This window comes from Dermacentor andersoni, chromosome 2 (genome assembly GCF_023375885.2).
Source record: "Dermacentor andersoni chromosome 2, qqDerAnde1_hic_scaffold, whole genome shotgun sequence".
Classification (NCBI taxonomy): Eukaryota; Metazoa; Arthropoda; class Arachnida; order Ixodida; family Ixodidae; genus Dermacentor; species Dermacentor andersoni.
In genome coordinates, this window is record NC_092815.1 from 66,031,688 (window position 1) to 66,053,644 (window position 21,957).

The 21,957-nt window shown below is 46.2% G+C and overlaps 1 long non-coding RNA gene and 1 pseudogene across 1 annotated transcript in view; both read left to right on the forward strand.

Annotated features, from left to right (window-relative positions):
- The window catches only part of LOC140215928 (uncharacterized), a 151,391-nt gene that overhangs the window by 28,922 nt on the left and 100,512 nt on the right, over window positions 1-21,957 (forward strand). The gene's annotated exons all lie outside the window — the stretch shown is intronic.
- LOC126542581 (piggyBac transposable element-derived protein 2-like) lies at window positions 5,908-9,918 on the forward strand (annotated as a pseudogene).

Sequence of the window (21,957 nt, forward strand, 5' to 3'; positions counted from 1 at the left end):
CGCAAGAAAGTGTTACACAGAACGCGAAATCCCATTGCAGGTTGTGCAAGCAATAAATACTAAATTTTTGCCAAGACGTAAAGCGAGAGAATAGAAACTTGAAGTACGGAGGTTAACCACAACAAAGCCTGATCGGCTGGCATTTAAAGAAGGTGTGTGTATATGTGTGTTGGGGGAGCAGGCATGAGCGGTATTGGTTTTGTAGACGTAAACAGAAGGTGGAATGATGAAGAGGAAAAGAAGTAGTTGCACGCGCTTGTGTATAACCTATAGAGTTGAATTCACAAAACCTTTCCTTCTTAAGAAACGTTTGTCATTGGTCGAACGGCTTGACTAACGGTATGTTCGTTTTCACTATAGGCCGATGCCTGTTCTTTAATAACCGACCTAGAGCACGAAACATTTTGCGAGAATATCATGCGATGTAACAAGATTGCACTCTAACGAGCAAATGGTGCAGATATATAGCGTGCCCCACGTAACTTGAACCTAAATTTAAAAAGTACACAAAATCCACGTAGCTAGACAGACCCAAGGTGATGGTGTCTGCCGTCGCTTGAAGATACTCAGATTATTTTTTTTGCATTCCGCCTAATTACGTAATTAGTCTTAATTAGTCAACTTCTCAAATATCATACTTACATGGAAGGTATCAATAAGGAAATGTAGAGCAACATAAAAAAATCTCCCGATAAAGATTTTTGCCGCTCAATGAGTGCTACGTAAAAGTTTTTTGAAACATGAAAGAAGCCCGCGAAAGCGCGAAAAATTGCCGCGCGACAGGCCGCTCAAGGCCCATTGCATGTATTCGTGGGCTTCTCTCATGCTTGGAAAAGCACTTATATGTAGCACGTATTGAGCAACAGAAAGCTGTATCGGAAAGTTTGTCATGTTGCTCTACTATTTTCTCTTTTAAACGTTAATCCTAATTAAAATATTCGACAAGTTGATTAATTAAGACTAATTATGTAATTAGGCGTAATGCAAAAAAAAAAAATGAGTATCTCGAAGCGACGGCAAACGTTACTTTGGTTCTGTCCAGCTACGTGACATTTGCACATTTGTTTTGCTCAAGTTATGTGGGACGCTCGCTATACAACTTATATGCAAAGATTGCAAGCACAGCTCCCTCATATAGCGACAATGCACCAAACATACGAAGGTGTATTTGTATAATTCTTTGTACGTTGGCCTTAGTTAACGTCAACGACTTTCTTGCCCAATCGACCTATTCATTTAATCCATAGGTATGACTAAATACACATAATGCCAGACATGCAAAGTGTGTTGCACCAGAGCGACGCTAGAACACATGCTATGGGAATGCCAGATACTAATGAACGATAATGAGAGCGAGACCTCCACCGACTGCCTCCACGCCCGATGGCAGGCCGCGCTGCTCAGCTCAAACCTGGAAGACCAACTTTGGGCGGTCCAGCGGGCCAAAGAGGCAGCCCGGAGACAAGAACTCTTGGCCGTTACCTTGGCGGGGGCCCCAGCCCACTATACTCGCCGGACACGAGTCGTTCTGATTAGAAATAAAGTTTTCCCACTCTGGAGTGCACAGATAGAACACCCTATACAGCCTGCATTTCTAAAAAAAAATGTAATCGTGGGGTCAACCAGGATACGTTTAGTAAGAACCTAATATATTTGTCGTTGGTCTCTTATATTTTAAACGCCACAAGTGTTCTCTTTTGTAGTTCTATTGTTGCCCATGGGCCAAGTATTTTTTTTTTTTCAGAGTGAAAACTGTGTGGTCTAACAACATTTCGTCGGCCTTTATTATTCGCCTATAGCGGTATCGGGTCGCGGGCACTTGAGAAAGAGGTGTTGTCCGTCTTCGTGGCCACAGTAACACTACCGACATGAACACTCTTTTAGTGCGTTTAGTAGATGCAGATTCTTACTGTTATGTCTCAAACAACACAAACTAAACAGAAAGAAGAAAAGAAGAAGAAAGAAGCTGCCCGAACCGAACTGTTTTGATAAACAAGTAGCACTGATTTCTACATTCCCGAAAATGATTGGTTGAAGTTGGCCACTTCGTGGCATTACTTCCCTTTAGCGGTCACCCTATTGTAGGACTTCTTTTGTAAACAGTCGAGAACGTAAGTTCTACGTCTAGGAGCCAATGCGGATTTTCATGTATTTACCAACTCATATGAAACTTCTATTTATTATGTTTGCTTCAGTTACAGCCTTTGAAACTGCCGTCATGCGCGGGCCAAGTATTTTATTTGTTTTTTAATCCAACATTTCAACGTCCCTGCAAACTCTCTCAATGCAGGAAAGGTTTTTACCTGAAGTTAATTACGCCGACGTATACAATATTTTACTTCTTCACTCGAATACACAGCTGCTGTTCGTAACTTGCTGCAAGAACACCAAACGCTGAAACACTCGGTGTCCACACTTTTTTCCTGAAGAGCACCATGCTTTGCAAACTTTGGAACGAATAACAATATTTACATTCCTGCGGCGTAGTTCATGCTCACACCCGCTGGGCGCCAGCTGAATGCGCCACAGCCCGCTAGTAAACAAGTACATTTGCTTCGAGTTTCTTTCTGGAACTCGCCGCTTTATTTAGCACCACGTCGGCTAATTGCGGTCGTCTCTCATCAGAGTGCTAATTCGTGCGATGCTGGTGCCTGTTCGTGTGTTAGCGAGCCTTCACGATGATCCCGTGTGTCACTGCCGCGTCCCTCATCATTCACTTAACTACAATCGCGAGCCGGCTTAAGCCATTCAAAACAGGCTTCCCTGAAAGATGCAGATTATGTGCTCCCGTCCGCGTACATAATTTATGCGCGGACTGGCACGCGGCGATGTCAGCACAGGGCGGCGCTGATTTCGGAATGATAGCGACCGCCGTTGTCCCAGAGCTGATTACTCCGGGACGGTGGCACCGCAACAGAGAGCCCCACGCGGATTATCTGTAGCGCATTCCAATTTCAGGCTAAGTCGTCGTTCCTCGAATCACACAAATGAGACAGCTTTTGAGCCGGAAGTATATAGAACAACCTATCTCGCTAGGAGTCGCTAGACCCTGCGCAGCTCGATAAGCCTTGTTATCTATCCCAAATACGTTGGCGTGAAAGAAAATGACCGGTTACAATGTACAGTGCGTCTGCGGCCTCACGAGCAGTGACTACGCCATGTCGAGCGTGCGTACAAATGTACGCGTTATCGATGCTCTGAGTTTGACAAGCTCTAATTTCTGTGTAAGAGAAAGCGAGGCTTTTCGCTGGCAGAAGTGTTTGCTGGAAAAGTGCCTTGACGCATTATGCATGCATTGTTGGGATATTCGGAGACGTGTCCCCAGTTTTCAGACTTATCCCATTAAATAAAACACATATTACTTGACGTGCTAACGCCACAATCATATACGGAAAATCACAATGAAATTTTTTCTACTCTTTGGAACGCCACAATATGACCCTCACTTGCGATGGGGATTATTCACCGAAAGAGCTTCACAACTTCGTTTCCTGAAGATATTTTTGAGAGCACTGCAGTTCAGACCGTGCCAGCTCACACTGACGTACATACGTACATTACAAACATATATATGTTGTGGAGCTTATTCAAGGCCCAGAAGAAGTACGCAAGCAAAAATGAGTTCACGGAAATAGTTGGATTGAATGTTTCTACGCGCGTGCTACCGTGCCTTTCGGTTCTGGGATGCATCATGTAAGCGCGCAAACAACAAGGCACAAAGAAGGAAACACACAAGACAGACGCGGCCAGTTTCTTTCTTTGTTCCTTGTTGTTTGCGCGCTTACATGATGCATTCCAATATTGACCACCAACTAGCCCGCCTATCCCTGTTAAATATGTTACTTTCAGTTCTACACGGTTCTACCGTACCAGCCTTTCGCTTGGGAGACAGCGACCCCTCTGTAGTACCGTCCTCGGGGACATGGCTGCTATGCTCGCGAAAGCGTTGGTGTTTGGAACTGGTTGCACCGCGGGGATTTACCACGTGGTATACCGAATTTGCTAAACAAACGACTATGCCTTTAACACGGCAGATTGCCCTTTTTCATGCGAATAAAATTCCGTAACCACGGAACACTAGGTGTCTTGGGTCTGGCGCTTGAGCATTATGAAAGCTGCTCTACAGGGCAGCAGGTTTGTTCGTAGATATCAGTCTCTCACAATTGCGACACTTACTCCACATTAAGGCTTTCTGGCTTATTTTACCGGGCGGATGCGCCGAGGCGGCCAAATATATCTGCTAAAGCCCATTCCAAGATGAGAACCCGCTAGAAGCAGACGAGCACCGAGCATCATTGAAAGGTATCTGTATAGCGCAATAAAACAACGGCACCAGAAGAAACGAAGACGAAGACAGACGCTTGCACATGAGGCCATCATCATCATCATCATCGTCTTCGTCTTCGTTTCTTCTTCTGTCCTTGTTTTGTTTGCACTATACAGATACCTTTCAATGATGACCGACCAACAAGCCCATGTCGCTCCCCTCGTCGAGCACCGAGCTTTTAAGCACTTCTAAGGATGGGTGGATCCTCAATGTGCAGTACAGTGAAATGAATGTTGTTCTATTCACGCACATGTACAGGTAAAAAGTACACTAAATAGGATTGCTAGGCAACAAAGTATGATAGCTTTAAGTCGTTTGTTCTTTGTTTGTTTGGGCCGGATTATCTTTGCTATGGGTCGCCTGCCTAAGCCAGAAGAACTAGCGGGCGTCGCTCATGACTATCGCTCCTGCGCAGATATTTATTAATTAAATCAATTAATTTATCACAGCATGACTTTTCATAGCTTCCTACTGATTCGTTCCTATAGTTCTGCCAGAAAGGCGCTAGGCTTTTCTAATATCTGCGTATTTGGTATATTTTATGTATCCTCACGACGCCGCGGTGCGGTTTGCTTTCTCTATGCACACTGCATACTGGGCTGTGTCGTGGTTCTTCGTTTCAGGTAGATGTCTAGCTTACAGCAAACAGGCCACACATGCGGCGAATGTGGTGAATCTGGTCGTACATGTAGGCGGTCAACTCATACAGGGATAGGTGCTTGCAAAGACCTTCACAACAGGCGCCCTCTTTCAGTATATACTAGGGCATGGACATCTTTACTCTCGTTTCTACGTTCCCGAGGTGATTTCGCTGCATTCTGGACATTATTGAGCAGTATGCTTACTTAGTGTTCGTTTTCGGCGCTTTCACTTTTTTCCCGATAAGACAGCCGCGACAGTAACCATGCAGTAGAAGATGCAGCCTAGGCATCGAAGTTTGTTGCTGTGTACATACATGGTCAGATGCGGCAGAATATTATGACAAGCCGTAACAAGACCCGGACTCCGCTAGGATGGATATTCTCGCATGTGGGACCTGCACGTCACTGGCGCTGATGGAGTGCCCGGGGAACGAATGGTGATAAGCACTGTTAGCCGAGTTGGAAAATACTTTTCTATGGCTATTTCGTTCCTTACCTTGTCTCTTTTACTTACTGATAATTTGTTAGACGTGATGCGCTGAAGAATGCAGTAATATCCTGTTAGCGCTGGTGGGAAGTGTCCGCTATGTTTTCTTGTTTCTCGTGACAAGTTGCACAAGAACGCTCAGTGTACGTCCTTCCAAGTTCTTTTTTTTTTCGCGGATCATCTCAATATTGAGAATATGCGAATAATTTTTCTATTTCAATGATGTGTCTTATTTATTTCATTTTTTTATTTATGCGTGAAATAGTGTGTGAGCTGGGTGCGCAGTTAATTGCGATTTCCACGCGGTACCGACAGCGATTGCTGTAGCCACAAGTAGTTTAGCAGCCGTATATTCCAGAAAAAGCTGATGATAAAATGAACTGAAAAAACTAGCCAACATGACAATGCATCGCGTCTAATAAGCAACTATACTGAGGGCAGTCGTTGACTCTATGTCACTGGACAGCATGGATGAAGTGAGTGGCGGAGGCAACGTTCTGTACACACGATGTTTGACAAAGAGATTGACCTGAAAAATGTTCACGGATGCACTTTCGTCTATCAGTCAACGCTCTCTAGAGGCCATACAGAGTACACTGGCCATAACTGAAATTTTGTTCTACCCAGCAATCGATGGATGCCGGCAATGAACACACTATAATTAACCCCCTTTGACCTCTCCCTTACGTCCCCAGGAGAGAGGGACCGATAAGTGAAGCAAAGAGAGAGGGACAACTCAGAAAGCAGGTCACTTCTCTGATCTTGGCTGAAGGCTCGAGCCGTGTCGCTGGAACAGGGGCCGAGCGGTGCCGCAAGGGGTCATTCATTTAGGCTTTGTTTGTGTCTCGAGACTTGGCGAAAAAAAGAGGGGGGGGGGGGGGGGGGGTCCGCGGTTGCGCGAAAGCAGGCAGATGAGAGAAAGCAAGAAAAAAGCACGTGTCGTTAATCATTACGGCGACCCGAGCAGCAAACACAAGAAATACGCGACGAGAGCCGAAAAACCAAGGATTACGGCTGGCGTTGTCCAGGAGGAGGCGGAGTGAAGCGGACGCAGTGAGAAGGCTGAAAAGGCGGAGGAGGTTCGGAAGACGAATGATGGTGACAATGTTATGACACGTGGACCCTGAAGCCCGCCGCGATGGGACGTGAATGGGAATTGCGCGAGGCCAAAGAGAAGCAGGAATGAAAGATATATAGACAGAAAAGAAAAAGGGTGGTGAAAATGAAGAAAGCAGATTTAAGCGCTGGAGAATAATGTAGCCGACTGCCGTCGGCTTCAGGAAAGCTGTATGATGTACCAAAATGGAAGGAAGGAAGCAGAGTTGTCGGTAGATTGGCCAGCGTTGTTCCGGGAGGCATACCAAAAAATAAACAAGCTAAAGCACACTTTCAATGTTTCAGTGCTTTTGCATCGATAAATGCATACATAGCTTACCCAAGTACTTCTAAGAGCTACAAGTGAAAGTGTACTAATCTCACAAGTCTTAGTCTCATCATTATTTTGGCGAAAATAAAACAAACGCCCATCAAGTCGAAAATTAATCAAAAATATGCTTACTCATCTAAAAGTTGATGTTTGGCACCCATATAACAGCCTTCTTCGAACAACAAGTCTTCAGTGTGGGTGCCGAAACGTCATGTATAGAAATAGTTTGCTCATCTTGGTCGGCGTCCGTTTGGTTTTTCGCCATGGTTATTTCCCACTAGGCGAGATTTCTTCACTCTCTCGACTTCATCCTAATTTTGAGTCCATAATTATATTATGTACCTTGTGCCCAATATTGCCGATACGGTGTAACGGCTGCCTGCTTCAGCAGCCATCTGTAGACAGTTCCTGATGACTAAAGGGAATCTGATATTTGAATTTGGAACAGACACCACGGGTCGCTTAACAAATGTTAAGAAATGGACACTGTCGTCAGCTACAAATGTAACTTATCGCTTTACTGCACGTTGTTGGATATATGCAACATACTGATAAACGGCCATAAAAACAAAAGCTAAGCGTAGTTGGTTCTTCCTGTACACACTGTTGCATTTCTGCAACAATAGTTTGAACAACGCGCCTTCGTTTGCTGCCCTACGTGCTCATTCTGCTCAACCTTTGCCAAACAAATATGGTGGACGCTGTTTGCGCCAGCACGCAGCTATACAGGTAAGTTTTGCCAGTTATAAATGCCTTTCTCAACGGAATAAACCCTGGAAAAAAATGTTAAGCTGTGTAACACATCCTTCTATTCGTGTAAATGCCAAAAAACATTATTTTCTCGCAATAGTTTGTTTCTCGTGACGGAAAGTTGCTACGTTGCGTATTTGCAACAACGTGCTCACTGGGTTCGTTTTTTGTTCTCGAAGTAGAAGTGGATCCTAAATGCTTTTATGGCCGAGGATTTCCGTCAGATAGTGAAGACAGCGAACCTTTCGGGAGTGACGACGAGCCCGAGTGTGTTTCTGTTTCGATTCATCGTGTGTGCAGTGTGTTGCATGGTGGAATGCCTGGATTTTTTCATCAGGGTGTGTGCGCACGCACGCTACTGTTTTGCATCGTTATTGCTTCACCATTATGTCTGCGCTCCTGCGTTTTGAATTTTAGGTTAAAACGCGAAGACACCGTGCATAGTGTTTCCGTCTTTTTTCAATAGACAGAGACACCCTGTTTTCTATATCTGCATCTCGCTTTCTTCTACCACTAGTTTTATTCTCTGTACATCGCTGTCTGTTTGTGCTGTACATGTTCAACCTGATCTCAAAAAGCTAAATGATGGCACAAGCGGGTCGAGTGCATGCTCTGACGAGGACTAAGGTACAGCAAATGACACAACACCTGACCAGCGCCCTGCACAACCTAAGGAAAGGATCATTTGGAAGCAGGCGAATCTAGTGAGAGACCCTCAGACAGTTCAATTCTCTGGGCAAAGTGAACTCCCAGAGTACATTTCACAACTAGAGACACCATTCCAATACTTCAAGTTTCTCTTCCCCGGCTCGCTGATTTCACTAATTGCAGATCAGAGCAATTTGTATGCGCTCCAGAAAGACGCGAGTATGCCCCTTTGTACCACTGCAGAAGAGATGGAAGTGTTTATTGGCACGTGCATGTGGATGTTGGTCACTCAAATGAGGAACTCGAAGTGGCACTGGAGTGCAGAAACCAGGGTTAGCCAAGTGGCTGACAACTTTCCTGTAGGTCGGTTTGAAAAACTGAAGCATAACATGCACTTCATTGACAATAGTACTCTCAGTCCAAAGGACGTTCCAGGAAGAGATTGGCTTGCGAAGGTGCGTCCTCTCATTTATACCATCAATGAACAGTTGTCGCTTGTGCCTCTTGAAGAGGATCTATCTATTGATGAACAGATCATACCCTTCAAAGGTAGAAGCTCCCTCAAGCAGTACTGTCCGAAGAAGCCCAAAAAATGGTGTTACAAAGTTTTCGTGCTCTCCGGTGTGAGCGGCTTCTCCAACAAATTGGAGATGTATACCGGACAGGAGAACTCGGAGCCAAGACTTTCAGGAGTACCTAACTGTGCAGCAAGTGGAAACGTTCACTTGAGTAGAATGATTCCGAGAGGCGCACACCACAAAGTGTACTTCGACAACTATTTTAACTGCCCAAGTTTGCAGCTGTACCTAGAGAAAGACTCTGTACACTGCATTGTTACCGTGCGGACAAACCGGGTCCCTGGAGTGAGCCTGCCTAGCGAACAGGAAATGAAAAAAGGAAGAGGACATTTTGAAGAGAGGGTTGCACTTGTGGATGGAATTGAACTGCCATGTACAAGGTGGCAAGATACCAGAGCAGTGACTTTGCTCTCCTCCTTCGTTCGAACACAGCCTGCTACAAGTGCATCAAGGTATAATCGTAAAAAAAAAGCGGAGTGAGATACCATGCCCTGCAGTTATCACCATCTACAACAAGCACATAGGAGGCGTCGGGCTTTTGGACTCCCTCATCTTCATTTACCGACCCTACCTGAGGTCGAGGAGATATTATTTTCTTGTTTTTCTGCACATCCTTGACTTGACGGCTGCAAATGCTTGGTTGCTTTACAAGAGGAACGTCATGAAAAAAAACGTGATCAGTGCACAGAAAGGCTACTTCCGTTGGCTGAGTTCAAAATGGACCTGGCTGCATCACTCTGCAAGGCTGGAAAGACGGCGCTGAAAAAGCGAGGAAGGCCAAGCAATGAGTCAGTAGAACAAGCCTCTGAGGAGAAGAAAAAAAAAGGATCATCAGCTCCACTCAGGGTGTCAGGCTAGATCAGGTATTATTTCTCATCTATGGAGCTTTGTCTCAGTGCTCATTATTAGTGCTCACGTGGGTCACTGGGTTCTTTGGAGCAAGAAGCGGCAGCGCTGCAAGCTGCACAGAAATCTGCATGAGCTACGGCTTTAAGTGTGGAGTGCATATCAGTTCCGCAAACAAGAGCAATTGCTTTTTCGTATACCACACTACAAAATGAGTGCACCGTTTCACACTACTTACTGATTACTGCTCAAGGTATAGAACAAAGCTTTTTCAGCAAGCAGGTGAAATAGCTTTCTATTGTACCATGTGTTCCCCCTTGCTGATTGTCATGTAAATAAATGTTACAGTTTGAATCGCCATAAGCCGGGCTTCCCCCAACCTTTTCTTTATGTGCACGTTGTTGCAAATATGCAACGTACCCTTTTTCTGCCAATACAAACTGCAAAAGTCCACTAAAGATATTTTTTTGTTAGTACACCTATTGTTATGGTTCCTTGCAACAACATGAATAATTTTATGGCAAACGAAAAAATTGTGCAGTAAAGGGTTATATACACTGACAATAAAGTTGTCGTGGTCAAGGCGAATCTCGATAGTTCATATATCTGTTGTTGTGTAATAGTATACCTAAATTGAAGGCATCAGCTGTCACGTGAGCTGGAGTCATAGAATAAAAGCGATATAGAACAAAAATGTTGGCTGCTATAGGTTCTCCCCCCCCCCCCCCCCCCCCACTGACGCACACAATCATTTTTACTATATTAAAAATAAAAGCGCATTATATAAGGACATTCACTCACCACCTACAACGCTAACGTTGTCCTTCACGATTGTTCACGGTTGTGCGGAATTCTAGGCTTGAAGCGACGACGAAACCAATCAGGCATCTGTAGATGATGCCAGAAACGTCACACGGCTCATTAAAACGCTGTCCAACGCCGACACATCGGCCATTCGGCAGCGAGCTCATATCCTGCCTCGGTTTGGGCGTCGCGTCTGGAATCTTGAGAAGCTCCAAGAACAAAATATAAAGAAAACAAAAAGAAAGTAACGCACTGAAGAAGGCGGAGGGCGAAAGAGAGGGTGAGGAGAGCAGAGAAAAAGTGCCAGCAAGCAGAGGTCCGGAGGCAGGGCTGGAGATATCGCGGGGCCTGGCTTCGAGAGAACAATGACCAGACGTCGGTTCAAAATGGACTCCGACCTATCACTTCCCATTGTGCAAATGTTTTGTTTTCTTCTTCTTCTGTCTTTCAGGCTTTTCTCCTAGGTTTCTTGGTTATTGCTGCGAGGGGTGCTTTTTGCTTAGCCCTTTCTTTCTGCAGGCGCTCGGAATGGAAATAACCGTTATTTGAACTCAATCGCGGGAGACAGCGTCGGTGTGAACAATGGCGCGAAGCAGCGGCCGGGCATCGATCTGTGCTGCTCGCTGTCGTCTTTGTCCTGGTTCAAAGTCTCCGTCGGCTACAGTCGTTGCCACTCGTCTCTTGATGCCTGCCCTGTCGCCGCTGCCAGAGACAGTTTCGAGCAAGATTTCCTTCAACGCCACCCGCCGCGTTCATACGTGCGCATCCGGTATTCCCCTCGTCCCTGTGGCATAGGGGCATGTCACGCAACCTGCACATAGTTTTGTTGCGCAAACTCAATCTAACGTTACGTTATATTCAAATAGTCAAATGCTTTGTCGAAGCCCCACGAGGACGCGACGGTATCCGCCACTCATCCTTTTGTGTTCCCCATGTTCATTTCAAGGAGGACGTGGGCCAGCTCCAGACGCGCAGTAAAAACGGCACGAAGCAAAGGAGGCCGCACAATGCTTCAGTTGCGCAATCGGTATTTCGTCCACATGTATGTCCGTTGCTTCACGTACAACTGTGAAGTAATTATGTAAACGAAAAACTTCTTCTCACGCCTTCTACGAAGTTTCATTCCTTGAACAGCGTGATGCCCGCAGTCACGAGCAAGCAATGTCATGGTTCGTATAAACGCTGAGTCATTCCCGTTTCCTTGCGCTAGCGTAGACTGCACCGCTTGTGCAACAACGAGGGATGAAAACTCTAAGGGCGACGGTCTTCATGATACTACTATTCCGGCTGCATTGAATGCTTGCGCGTGCGTTACGATCGCCCCTTTCGTCGGCTGGACTCGCCTGGTCTGGAATTCTGTTAGGACGTAATTGACAACGTTCGGAGACCGCCATCTCCAAGCCGCGCAGATGGAACGCCGAAGTACGGGGTTACATGCCGCGCGCCATTTGCAGGCATGATGCGACACAGACGCAAAGCGGTGTTACGGCTCTGCAACCCAATCGTAAAAAAGCAATGTAATTACGTAAAACAAGAAAGCTAAGAATATGATCAAATATCTCTTCCGTTTCTCTATTGAGCGCACGATAAAACTTAAGGGTAGGGAGGGTGGCGCAAGAAAGCGACAGAAGAGGCTAAATAAATAACACAGATCATCATGCGCGCACTAGCAAATGCCCAGCACGTATAAGTAACTGAGTCAGGTAGACCTCAGATAAAGCAATTATTGGTCTTGTTGCTTTCTGCCCCAGTTACGAATATCTTCACAGTACGATTATTTTTGGCCTTCTGAAACGTTCTGTCCACCTGAGGTGGTCCATGGAGTGAGGCGCTGGACACCGTCGCGAGCACGGAGACATAGAAGGTGCTCGATGATCTCCTTGTATTCACAACAGCCAAAGTTGGTGGTTTCAGCTTGTCCAGTCAGGAAAGAGCGAACATTTAAAATCTCTTCTCACCTATAAGCTTCATATTACCTCTGCACTGAAGCGGTAGGTGCGTCGTCGTCGTTACAGGTTTAACGAAGAGCTAAGCGTGCGCTTCAACGGCTGTTTGAAATACTTTTGCTATAGCAATGAAAAGAAGCTCCCTTGTAAAGTGCGATTTCAGAAAATGTCGTCTTGGTGCCTTTGTGGGTACTGTTACGATTGGTGTGAAACACGCAGTGCAGATAGGATTAAGGAAAAACCATGCCTGGTCGGAAATCGTCTCAGGTGGATCCCGGTCTGGCTGGCGTCCAGCAGTGATAAAGAGTCCCACTGTGTGTGTGTGTGTGGGCAGGACAGGAGAGCGCCTTCCGCGAACTGTGACTGTCAAGGGGCGGTCCTCCTTCCTCGAACCAAATGGGACCCACGAGTCGCCGCCAGTAGAGGCAAGCACGTGCAACATCTACTAGAAGAGAGGAAGCAGCCGCCAATCACCGACCGAACTCAGCACATACCATGTCACGTTGGCGTGAGCAAAATTCTGCCTACGATTTTAGCGGGCCTATTTAAGTGGCCCCGCAATGAATCTTTTTGTATTCTCTTTTTTATTTCCTACTTCGTTACCATGGAAGAAACAGCGCAAGTTTCGCGATAGTAGTAGTCTCGCCCTTGCCTGGTCGCGATGTCTTCCGGAAGCCTGCAGCCTGGCAGCAACGCCACGTTGCCCAGTATAGTAACGCTGGTCGAGGTTCAAGTAACCGGCGTCGCAACAATTGGTTACAGCGATGGGATACGCTACCCTGGGTCCTAACAGTATGCAGACTTATGCCGCAAAGCGCACCTATAGGGGTGTAGTAGACATAATGGATGGCGTTTGAACTTAACGGCATCTCTGTGGGAATACAAAACTTAGCTCTCTCGGCTTACGGCAAGCAGTAGCTTTCCTTTTTTCACCTGTAGGTAAATTAGGCTCATCATCTGGTATTCAACTAACCACGTTTCAGCCAAGAAATTCGACTCACTTTTGCAACCGCAACGGGCTACCGCAAACGTATACGCTCAGCTGCGATCATTTAAACGGATATGCGGCTACTTGTCACTTAAAACTGAGAAAATCATTGGCCGCATTATTAACGCCTACTGATACAGAAAGGTATACTACGAGGCTACTTGTTGCATGCGCTTTCTGAAATACTGATATCGGAAGTACGCCGGCAAACTCGATGCGGAAATCCTTTGGATGCGCATTCGGCAAGCAAAGAAACAAGATAGTGCGTGCTGGGTCACTTATATTAAGCAGCACATGCCTGCCACCTTGAGAACTGCGTGTTATTACCTCGTTGCTCTCATTTTCGCAATGTTGTTTGTTCAACCTAATTTTGCTACATTTTTCTTTAGATTAGTCATGTAGGCTGTGGTAATTTATTTCCGCAAATACGGCTTGACCTATTTGACCCATTGGGAGCTCTGAAGTCGTCGCTGCGCTTTACATTTAGGAGGACGAATAACGAATGCGCGCCTCATCGTGCATGATAAAGCACACGAGGACCTAGGAGTGATGAATAGCTTGCAAATTAAAACGTCTTATGACTTTATCCCCGAAGGACCCCGTACGCGTTCACTTACAGACGACCAGAAGCCACCAAGAAACGTTAGGAAGCCAGTCCCTCGATTTCACGCCTGGTTGGACCACGCGGGCGTCATTTGTGGACTTTTTTAGTGTCTTTCTCGGAGAGGGGCTTTACTTGCGTGTAAAACGCAGCTCATAGAGAAGTAAAAAAATACGTATCCGTATTTCAGCGCTTTTGCACAGAGTGAAATAGCAAAGGACTGCTTTCGGCATCAAAGGAATTGCGGAACTCAGAGAGGAAGGCGTCTCCTGCCTGAAAAGATGTCAGCCATTTTTCTCAGTTTTCTCCCTGACTTCTTGTCACGATAACGCAGTGACGGATGCCGTTATACGGTTGAGGCGCGCTCCCTTTACGGTCCACGTGTAACTTACCGCAATTCTGCTGGCGCCCTCTTCTTTTTCTTCTTTTCTTTTGAGCTGTCTCTTTCTGTGCAGCATTTTCCTTCTGGTTGGAACTATCTGCTCTAAATTATGTCCCTTTTCCAAGGTTTTAAATGTTTTTGTCTGTGTAGCTGCGCAATTCCTTCCTATTTTATCTCTCCTTTATTCTTCGTCACAGACTTACGAATTCTGCCACTTTTTCTTTCCCACCGTGTTGATCAAAATCGCCTGAAAGAATTTGAGCCGTTACGACGTCGGCTCCTTACGTTATTTTGGTGATAGCTCTGTGTACTGTAATCGGGCGATAGGAAAAGAAAAAGGAGGGCCGCCCGAAAATAGGAACCTTATGTCACTGTAGCGTGCCGCTGCTGCTGGCTGCTCTTATCACAGCTTCCTTTTTGCGAGGCTTTCATTGTAAACGTCTGGCTCAAACGCGCTTCTCTTTCTTTGAAGTGAAGCGATAGCATCTGTCGAAACTCTCTGAAGGCCAGCTTGCGTGTATTATCTTGTGATACTACAGCGGAATGCTTTCAACTGATATGCAGAAGCCGGCTAGGTTTTTTGTGCTCTGTTTTTGTTCAGCATAGAGCACTTCTAACAGGTCGTCGAGGCAAGTGCACCAAGAGAAAAAAGACTCAGCCGTCAAACTGTATGTGTTGCGAAACTTCGGCTCCTAAGCCACTCCGTTCATATTTGGACAGGCCTGGCCTAGAGGCACTCGTGCTTTCCTTTCTTCTTCTTCAGAACTCAAGAGAAGGATGTAGCTATAGGCTTCTCGTAATCGTCTTCTGTTTAGCCAGCTGAAAGCACTGCGACTGCACAATTTGGTCAACAGTTGGTAACTACTTGTACAAGTACGTGAACATTTCTATTCGATGCATACATTGGTACTTAAACTACAAGAATGATAACATTGAAAAAAAAAAGTAGTGCAGTTTCTAACTCCGACGGCATCCCAAAGTGTAGCAACACTCAATAACTTGAAATTTCAAAAATAAGTCAATTTTCATGTATTATTGTACGAAACCAACGATCTATTTACCAGCACGCCATAGTGGGGAACTTCGGATTAATTTTGACCACTTAGGGTTCTGTAGCGTTCACCTAAATTTAAGTACACGTACCTTTCGGTAGTTCGCCCCCACCTAAATGCGGCCGCCGCAGCCGGGATCAAACCAGTGACGTTGAGCTCAGTAGCGCAACGCCATAGCCACGGGGCTACGGTGAAATTAGCGTTGAACATACATCCAGTCATTGGTCTAATGGTTTCTTAAATAGACATTATGTACGAACCACTTCTATCCATATGTTAAGAAAGCTTGTTGCTGGCCTAGTTGAGCGAGTTTACGTATACAAATTTCGTAATATAGTCATACCGCGTTATAAGAAAACGGGCAATATGGTTGGCAACAATAGAAAGAAATGGCACAAAAATAGAAAGCTTCGCAAAATCTAGATTCCAACGTTACGTTGCTTCTTTCATGGGACACTTTTTGCGCGGTGTCTATAGTGTAATCATGTATTTTACTTTAATACTGAGTATGTTCCACGTAATTATCTGACAGCTGAGCTTAAGATTAAGTGCACGTGTTTTATCAATTAATTAATTAATTTTTATACCAGTTGACTTTAGGTCTTAGCATGTCTTATCTTAATTTTTCATGTGTGCGACCATCCGAAGATGTAATATGCAAAAAGATGTAATCATTATCATCATCACCGCCATCATCAGTCTCTTTTTATTCCCACTGCAGGACGAAGGCCTCTCCCAGAGATCTCCAGTTACCCTTGTCTTGTGCCAACTGATTCCAACTTGCGACTGCGAATTTCCCAATTTCATCACGCCACCTAGTTTTCTGCCGTCCACTGCGCTTCCCTTTTCTCGGCAGCCATTCTGTAACTCTAATGGTGAAAAGAAATAGCCAGCTCCAATCTAAGGCATCGATATCTCCTAAACATTATAAACAAAATCACTGCCCAAGCACTGCGTACAGATGGTTAACCAGCGAAGCTTAACCGAGCGGCCCCGGTGTTTATCGCTGGGTTAATCCCGACGGTTCATTAAACGACGGCTTGGTAGGCTGCCAGATGCTTGGTAATCAGTTGCTGCTTGCGCTCGGCTGCACGAGCCTGTTCTTGTGCCATGGCTGCAGCATCGGCAGGGCGTAGACGAGGTCGTTTCCGATTCTGCTCGCTGCGTTGCTGATCGAAAGCTGCCTGCTCTTAAGTAGTACGTATGACGCGTGGCATGCCCATTTAAACGCCGGAAAGAAATTGCTGCGCGCTCGGCTGCGACACAGAGCACCGACGTCACTACTGGCGCAGCTGATCCAACGCCTCGTAAATAGGACAAGGCCTTTCCACTCTGGCCCGAATGCCATAGAATCTAATGGGGGTGCTCAAGAGTAGCCAACAGTGATTTTGACGACACCGTTTTCATGACGCCATCCTTGTCAATGGAAATTTCTGACTCAATCTCCCAACCCCAGTGAAGGATAGCAAACGGAGACTAATATCTGGTTAACCTCCCTGCTTTCCTCTTCATCTCTCTCTCTCTCGGGCCAGGTAGCGTGACGTCATAGATCGGAGTAAACAGGCCTTGTGATATCTAGGTGGTTTTGGCTAATCACGCGCCTCTCTCTTTCTTTCTCTCTCTCTCTCGCATGCACATAGGGTTGCGCCGGAGGAGTTTTCGGTGTACAGACGACCGACAGACGGACGGACGGACGGACGGACGTACGTACGAATCGGCTAGCCATACACAGCTTTGCTGTAGTAAACTAATCGTGAAAACCTGTTAAACTCGCTTCTTTACCTTTGTATGGCGCGAGACTTCACGATTCTTTAGAAAATTGCGATTGAGGGCTGGCCTTCTTGTTTGTGTAAAATATTTATATGACAGGATCTTTTATAGTGCAGTTACGGCTGCAGTTTATACAGACGCGTTGGTATAGAGCGAAAATTGCGTGCACTTGCGTATCTTCAGGCTGATTTTTCTGTATCAGGCAACCGAACAGAAAGAGTGCATTTTTTTTCTGTTTTATGGCATGTTCAATTTTGGAGCCGCTGCGACATTCAAGCCAAAACTAAATACAAGAAAATACACGCACAATGTAGCTCCCATTCATTTCGCGTTAGCAAATCTTCTTACAACCACCCTCCTCAACCTTTGAGTTCAGTCACCCCGAAACGAAACGAGCCCAGCGTGATGGTACAACAAGGAGCTCGGTTTTATTCCAGAGGATTTCTCGACTCCAGTGTTTCCTCCGGGAAGAACCATGCATGCGCCTCGGGAGGATGAGGGGGGGGGGGGATTCACTGTGCATTCGTCGGCTCGTCAATCGTATTCAAACGCGACTGTTGTTCAAAGGCACCCGCTTTGGGCGCTAGTGGTGCGAAATTGTCGCCCTGTCGTGGCGTCGTCAATCGTGATTGTTTCCCTTTTTCTGCCCGGGAGGAAAAAAAGGAAACGATAAAATAACTAACAAAGACACCCGCTCGCAGGCGGCTGCGGCGCAAACAACGCAGCCCCGGTAGTCCTCTTTTTGTTGGTCGTCGTCTCTGTGTTTCTGCTTCTCTTGCGACTCCTGCGCTGTGTTGTGCAGCGAGACCTCCCTGTCAACATCGCAGCCGCTCTACCTGAGTAAACGAAGACGAATATCTCCGGCGCTGCCGAAGCGTTTGCGAGTGACGCGTTGCTCTGTAACGTTTCTCCGCAGTCGAAGAGGCGTTGATCTTCCTCACTTCTGGATCCGCCGCCTGCGTGTATGTCGAAGCCAAGCGGCGGGACCTGCCTCAGTCAGCTTTCTCTGCAACACCCCCGCCTGGGGCTTATGGTATAGAAGGTCGTATTTGTCAGTCTATTGGGGTAGATTGTAGGCAGCGCACTCGGTAAGCCTGCTTCGCGTTGACGTCTCGGGATTGCGTTTTTCCGGGACGATCAAAACTGAACATCGTTACTCCGAACACCGGACGAAGGAACTATATTCTTCGCGCATAGCTTCTTTCTCGTAATAAGTTAGCACCTGCAAAGGGTAAGCTGTCTTTTTTTTAGCCTGGAGAGTCTCACACTATGAGAACCAGACAGCACAGGGAATTATTTTATTGGAAAAGTAAACAGTAATCTACATCAGCGGAAAGAGCGGCTGCTTACTTCGAGAGCATCGAAGGCGCATCTGTTCGTCGCAGATACTCGTAGCCTCGATATGGAACGCGCTGCATAATGTACTAGCTCTTAGTCTGGGTGCTTATTCGCGGCAGGGTGTAGGGTGGCTTAGATGCTGCGGAAGCGCTGGATAAATATGAGCAAGAACGAACTCTCTCCGCTATATTTCTTGCATGAACTGCATGCTGTGTACATGAATGCTGACGTAGCCAAGTAAATGAGGCTGCGAAACATTATTTCGAAGAGAGAGAAAGAGAACGAGAGAAAAAAAATGCCTTTGACTGCAACCAATGCTCTTGCATGGCACAATAACACCACTCAAAGTTGACAAAAAAGAAAAAGAAACTGCATTTCTATGCATCGTATCGCCACAAGTGTGCTCGTGCCCTGTATTACGGGAGCACATAGACTTATGGAGAAGAAGAAAGAAGATAAACTCTTGAAGATCACGCGTGGCCTTAGCGAGGACTCGGAAGAGAGATAGACAGAGAGCCAGAGAAAGAAAGTATACGTCACGTTCTCGAGTTTTAAACCAGGCTCTAGCGCGCCCGCGTTTCCGAACAGCAGACGAGCGTTTCAACAGGAATGCGGCTCCACCTCGAAGACAAATAGCCGTCGGGAGAACGGCGGCGCCTGGGGAGTTTATAGGTAAAAGGAAGAAAAAAAGGGGTGAATAGGGAGGAAAAGGAGGAGGGTGGAGAGGGAAAGGAGGGAGACCATCTTCACCTGCCTATCCATCGTTGGTGCCGGAAAAGGTGCACCGCCTGCATGCTCATCGAATAGGGAAGAGCACACCGCGCACGCAAATAATAAAGAAGGCAAAAAGAAAGAAAGTGAAGATGAAAAAAAAATGGGGAGCAGAGCGCGCCTGCATAAAACTCGAGCGTGGCGTTCGACTCAGCAAGAACGCGCCTAGCGAGCACGGCGGAAAAGCCTCGACGCAAAGCGGAGCGAAGAGCGGGACGCGGACAGCGACGGAGATGCGCGGGATCGCGAGATTTAATTTTGTTGCTTCAAATCTCGTTTTTCGTTATAGTGTTTCACCGTGCGTGCCTCCAGAGATTTACGACTTGCTGAGTCGCTATAGGGCACCATTGTTTCATCCTTTTGCCCCGCTCACTAGCTTGCGCTGCGTGGCGGGCGTGAAAACGCCGAGGCACGCTTTCTACTCTTCCGCGGTGGCTGGTGTTGCTGCCGCAGTGGCGCGAACAAGTCGCTTCGCGTTTCCTGCCTAGCTCCGCACGCGCGTGGCTTTCACTTCCGTGCGGGCTCCGTGCGGGTCGTATTTGAGTGGACAACACGACGGACTCGAGAACCGGCATGTGGGCTTGGGTTTCGCGAAGAAGTTCGAGAGTGGTTGCGTTTCTTCTCTTTGTATATCTAGACTTTCTTTCGGAGCACGGAATACGATGGGAAAAAGAAATGCCGAAGTCGAAAAAAAGATCCGGTGTTGGTGGTGAGCGAAGCTTTATGAAGGAAAAAAGAATCAAACAATGTCGGCAAACTAATAGAAAGGACAGGTGGACGGGCTCGCACGCATTTTTACTCGGACACGCGCTTACGGATTCTTTGCGCCATTTCTCATCGTGAACGCGCACTTTTTCGATGCTTAAGTATGCTAGGAAGCGGTGTAGGCTACTGATCAAATAAGTTGATCCAGCCGAGGTTAGTTTCACGGCTGGAATAGGGTTATGTATACCAGGTGTTTCTACGTAGAGTATTAGTAAGTGTTAAAATAGTTTAACTAAAGACAAGAAAAACTCCAATGAAAATTTGTTTTGTAGACCCGGCGTTTGAGAGTTCGACCAACTACTTCTACAGGCGTCGGATGGCGTGAGGCGTAGCAGTGCCTATGCACGTTTTCAGTACTGACAGGTGCATATAAGCACTGCTACGCCTCACTCCATCTCACACCAAGCTGAAGAAGGAGCCGGTCGGGCTTCTAAACGTCGGACCCATAAAATAAATTTTCGTTGAAGCTTTCTTTCTCTTTAGTTCAGTTGTCCCCAACCAGGCAGATATTTCATTTCATTACATTTATTTTCACCTTAAAGGCCCGGAGGCATTACATAAGGAAGGGCTTTAATCCTTGTAACAATGTTAGAACAAATGTACAGAACAGTAAAGAAATAACAATAAACTAACACACGCCAGGAACAATTGTGAAAAAAAAGGAACATCATGTTAGAGTAAGGGTAGGTGGGATCAGTAATTAAGCAGTGTGGTTATTTAACATTTCGCGGAACGTTTTACGGTCAGTGCATGACACGATATCTTCTGGGAGATGGTTCCAATGGGTTTTTGCGTCGGGGAAGAATGCAGTATTCATGGCAGATGATCGGGTGTTAATGTTTGCTATGGGACGACTGTGGCTTGAGCGAGAGGATGTACGTAAGGGTGGATTTAACAGGGAATGCCTGGAGTGTGGATGGTAATAAAAGGTGTGAAGCAAGCATAGACGAGAGATGATCCAGCGGGAAGCAAGTGATGGTAGTTCAAGTGTACGTTTTAGTGCGGTTATGCTCGTATCACGAGAGTAATTGGAAGTTATAAACCGAGCAGCGCGATTTTGCATTGCTTCTATGTCATAGGTTAGATATGATTGGGAAGGGTGCCAGATAGATGGCGCATATTCTAACTACGGACGTACGAATGTTAGATATGATAGCTTTTTTATTTCTGGTGATGCAGCTTTCAGGTTGCCTTTTAAATATCCAAGGGTGCGTGAATTATTAGAACAGATGGTGTCAATATGAGTTGACCATGATAGTGTCGATGTCATGTGAACACCGAGATATTTGTAAGACGGGGCATGATTGATAGGAGCTGAATTTATTGTGTAGGTGTGACTGGTTAAGCTGTGGTTGCGGGTGAATGACAGAGCTTTGCATTTAGTAAGGTTAAGCGGCATGTACCATTTCTCGCACCATACTGCGATGGAATCGAGATCCTGTTGTAGTGCGGTGATTTCATTCGAGCCTTTGATTGGGGAATATAGGACACAGTCATCCGCGAAAAGACGTAATTTATTCTTAATGTTAGCAGGTAAGTCATTAATGTAGATGAGGAAAAGCTCATGCTTTTTATAACGTAACCAGCGTAATATCCTTAAGATATAGCTAAAATTAAATAATGGGGTTTTACGGGTCAAAACCACAATCTGATTATGAGGCACGCCGTAGTGTGGGACTCGGGTAATAATTTGGACCACATGGGATTCCTTAACGCGCACCTAAATCTAAGTACACGGATGTTTTCGCATTTCGCCCCCATCGAAATGCGGCCGCCGCGGCCGGAATTCGAACCCGCTACGTCGTGCATAGCAGCCCAACACCATAGCCACTAAGCA